Consider the following 5,000-nt stretch of genomic DNA (forward strand, 5'->3'; position numbering starts at 1 on the left):
ACGAAATAAGATGAAAACCAAGGTTATGTTTAGAAGCATCACAAAAGAAAATGGAGAAGTCACAAAGACTCTTCAGGAAACAATAGAACACATTCTAGGAAATTTATACCCTAACTGCATGGAAAATGACGAGCCAGGACACAGTCAAATACAATCAAGCAACGACACAATAAATAATAACAAACAGGGAGGAAATTGGACATCGGGAGCAGAAATGAGAGAAAGAAATTTACCCAGTGATGACCTCCCATTTACAGAGATTGAAGTAACGCAGATAGTAAAAAATCTGAGGAAAGATGTAACCCCCGGACCAGACAACCTAAAAACTAACCTCATACAAGTGATGTATGAAAGGCATAAGACTTTCTTTGTCAATCTTTTTAATGCATGCTTAAAGCACGGACATTTTCCTCAAAGATGGAAAGAATCTAAAATTATATTGATTCCAAAAGGGAACGGAGAGGACAAATCCGAGGAAAACAAATATCGCCCAATAGCTATTAACTCGATTTTGGGAAAAATATTAGAAAAGCTCATAAAAGATAGAATCTATTATTTCTTGTTTAAAAATCACCATTTTAACAAAAAACAATTTGGATTTACCCATGGGACATCAACAACCACGGCATTGGAAGAAATAATCAAACGAATAAACCAAGCGAAAATTGATAAGCTAAACAGCATGCTAATAGCACTAGATATTAAAAACGCATTCAATTCTATAAAACCCGAAGTAGTTATTCAGAAATTAGAAGAATATAAGTGTCCCAACAACCTAATAAAACTAGCGGACAATATTCTACGGAACAGGAAAATAATCTATGAAACAGATGGAGTAAAAATTAAGAAAACACTAACTTCAGGTTCCCCACAGGGGTCACCTTTAAGCCCACTCTGTTGGAATATAACAATAGGCGACCTATTAGAAACTCAGCTTCAAGAAGGAGTACACATCCAAGCCTTTGCGGACGACGTGGTGTTACACATAAAGTTCCGCTCAAGAAAAGAGGTGGAGGAAAAAGCTACGAAGGCACTAACACTAATAAATCAGTGGGCACATCAAAAAGGAATAACCCTGAATAAGGAAAAATCGGAATATATGATAATCGGAAAGCAGTACATTAGCCATCAACCCCAAATAAAAATCGGACAGGATAAAATCAAAATGGTTAACGAAATGAAAATTCTAGGGGTGGTCTTGGACACAAAACTAACATTCCTCCCACATCTAAAATACTTAAAAAGAAAAGTAGACGAAGTCACGTATAATTTAAGTCGTACAATAAAAGACGACAAACATACAAATAGAAACACACTACAGTTAATATATAAAAGGGGTATAGAACGAATGGTTACATACGCCTCCCCAGCATGGTATAGCCGAAAAACCATTTTTATTAAAAAACTGAAATCAATCCAAAGATTACCTTTATTATTAATAACTAAATCATTCAAAACAACATCAAATCTTTCACTCAACATATTAGCAAACATTCCACCTCTCCATTTGACAATCGAAAAAGAAAACGAATTACACTACATACTTAAGAAAGGAAAGAACTTCACATGGCAACAGAAAGTATACACCGAAAACGAAATAATGAAGAAACACGACCAATGGCAAGATCATCCAGCAAATAAAGTTAGCATACCCTTTGGAACAACAGAGGAAGAAGCAGACTTCAAAATATACACAGACGGATCAAAGAAAGAAAAAGAAACAGGAGCGGCATTTATAATACTAAACAAAGATAACCAAATCCAAACAGTGAAAAAATATAAACTTCCAGAACACAGCAGTAATTACGAGGCTGAGATCATTGCAATCCAGAAAGCAATAGAACATATCTGGCCTCTACAAGCTTTCGTTAAATACCAGCTTTTTACAGACAGCCAATCTGCACTTCTGGCAATAAAAAATCCAGATAACCTAAATCCAATTATTTGTAACATCAGGAAAACCTTAAGCCAAACACAAAGTAAAGATATTAAACTGACCTACGTAAAAGCACACAGTGGGAATATAGGGAACACATTAGCCGACGAATGCGCAAAAGAAGCGAGCAAAGACGGAGAGGAAATATTTGTTCCCATAACGAAAACAGTTATAGCAAAAGAATTAAAGAAAAAGTTAAACGACGAGTGGAATGAATTATGGAAGAAAGAAGGCAAGCATAGCTACACATTTACATGGATAAGAAATACAAATTTCATTCCGCCACATTTTCCAACTAATTACTACACATCACAGGCAATAACAGGACATGGAAGATTTCCATTCTACTTTACACGCGTGGGGGTATCCAAAAACTACAACGAAGGGTGACTCACTTTACAAGAGCACGCATGACTTGGGCATGATTATGCTGACTGACCCCCGTTATCCGTCGCGAATAGGAAATTCAGCTTGTAGGGACACTACGCCTGATTTGACTTTTACAAATTTTCAGGATCACTGCGAGTGGACTAATTTATATGAACACTTAGGTAGCGACCATTATATACTAGAAACTACGCTGTCGGCAACTGTCACAGCTAGCAGGAAACACACTATAGTAGACTGGGATCTTTTCCGCGATATTCGTAAAGATGGGGGCTGCTGGGAAAATCTTGCGGATTGGAAACAGAACTTATCTAGCGACGTTAAGAGGGCCACAAAGGTCATCGAGACGCCGCCAGAGATTGGAACCATGGATAGCAAACTTGCCCACCTCTTCGAGGCCAGAAATGGCCTTAGGGAGCGCTGGAAACTGAACAAGCTCAATCGGCGGTTAAGGCGAAGGATTGCTGAAATTAACAGGGAGATCGAGACCTACTCCATGCAGCTTGAGAGAGCGCGATGGGAGGAGACATGCAACATGGTAGATGGACAAATGCGTGTTGGGGGGAAATGGAACTTGCTTAAACATCTGATGGGGCCCGAAAAAAGCAAGGGTAGTCAGTGCCGGGTGGTCGACCGCATAGTCAGCGCGGCTCTCAGAGACAGCTCAGAAAAGGAGGTTTGCGATATGCTTGCAAGCAAATATTTGCCGCTTAGAGGGATGGATCCCACCCTTTCCAAGCCCCCCCTCTATAGTGGGCGGATGCAATCCAAGCTTGATGAGAATATCACGACAGCTGAAGTTCGGATGGCGCTAATGGATCTCAATGGCAGGTCGGCACCCGGGGCTGACCAGATCACTAACAAGACTTTGAGGAACCTTGATGACGCCTCAATTGACTTTCTCACCGACCTTTTTAACAAACACTGGGCTGATGGCACGTTCCCCGAGGAATGGAGACATGCGGAGGTGATCCTCATCCCTAAGCCGGGCAAAAAGCCCAGCCTTGACAGCCTCCGCCCCATCTCACTTACATCTTGTGTTGGAAAGGTCTATGAGCATGTTCTGAATAATAGGTTCTGTGCATTTATCGAGGATGAGGGTCTCCTCCCTCCGAATATGGTGGGTTTCCGTCCACACCTCTCAACGCAGGATGTGATGCTTCTCCTTAAATCTCACATCATTGACGACAGCACTCGCGATGCCAGGGCCATACTTGGTCTCGATCTGGCTAAGGCGTTTGATCACATATCTCATGCCCACATATTGGAATCCATAAATGACATGAACCTGGGTGCGCGATTTTATAATTTTGCCGCTGCTTTTCTCAGTGACCGAACGGCTACTCTTAAGTTGGGGGAGCTGAAGTCAGAACGGTACGAATTAGGTTCACGTGGAACCCCTCAGGGGGCAGTCGTCTCCCCGCTTCTTTTCAATATTGGCATGACTCGCCTTGCTCGCGAACTGGACGAACTCGAGGGGTTGGAAAGTGCGCTCTACGCGGATGATATCACGGTGTGGGTCCGAGGCGGTGCCATAGGGCGCCTTGAGGACAGATTGCAGGAGGCGGTCAACACGGTTGAAAGAAACATCAGTCGTATGTCTTTAAAGCTTTCAAGTAGTAAATCTGAGCTATTAATATACAGGCCCACCAGACAAGGACGGCGACCTAAGGACTGGGTCCCCCCTGAGCAAGTGGATGTGACATTATTGACTGCTAGTGGGGCTAGAATTCCCAAGGTTAGCTGTATCAGGATATTAGGCATGCTCATTTCAGCGGATGGACGTAACACGGAAACTCTACGTAGATTAGAGCAACATACTGCGGCTACGCTTCGCCTCATTATTAGAGTTTCTAACAGGAAAGGAGGCATGAAGGAGGACAATCTTCTTCGCCTCTTTCATGCCTTCCTCATGAGTCACGTTCATTATGTTGCGTCTATGCATCACTGGCTCGCTGCAGAAAGGGAGAAGCTCAATGTACTGATCCGTAAAACTGTTAAAAGGGCACTCGGCCTTCCAATCCGAACTAGCACGGAGGGGCTGTTAGCATTAGGAATTCACAACACGTTGGATGAAATTATAGAGGCTCAACGCACGGCGCAGATCTCTCGCCTCTCGGTCACCCGGGCGGGTCGGGAGATTTTGGCACGTGCCGGAATTTCTACAATACTCCAGGAAGAGCGGATGACTTCTCTTGACTCCGCCGTTAGACAGGCACTCGTAGTTTATCCTATTCCTAGGAATATGCACCCTCAATTTAACGTCGCAAGGAGAAGGGCTAGAGCCAAGAAAATTTTGGAGCAGGTGCACTCGAAGTCGGGATCGTCGACCTTCACGGACGCTGCGCGTGCGGATAGGAATCGTTATGTGGCCGTTGCGGTCTCTGAGCGAGGTACAGTAATGTCGGCATGCTCTGTCAAGGCAACCTCCCCAGCAATAGCTGAACAGGTATCCATCGCACTAGGGCTTTTGGATTCATCCCGTGTTCAGATCTACTCTGATTCCCGTTCGGCGGTTAGAGCCTTTGCCTCTGGCAGGGTCTCCCCACCTGTTGCTAGAATTCTCAGAGGTAGGACCATCACTCCACACGAGATCATTTGGTTCCCGGCCCATATGGGCTCCACGATCAGCGGCATCACCAACTCCAACGAGTTGGCCCACGCCCGGGCGCGAGGA

At 43.8% G+C, this 5,000-nt stretch overlaps 1 pseudogene; it reads left to right on the plus strand.

Moving 5' to 3' along the window:
- Positions 1 to 5,000, plus strand: part of LOC142792981 (large subunit ribosomal RNA) — an 11,373-nt pseudogene that overhangs the window by 3,495 nt on the left and 2,878 nt on the right.

The sequence above is a fragment of the Rhipicephalus microplus genome, unplaced genomic scaffold, assembly GCF_043290135.1.
Source record: "Rhipicephalus microplus isolate Deutch F79 unplaced genomic scaffold, USDA_Rmic scaffold_265, whole genome shotgun sequence".
Lineage (NCBI taxonomy): Eukaryota > Metazoa > Arthropoda > Arachnida > Ixodida > Ixodidae > Rhipicephalus > Rhipicephalus microplus.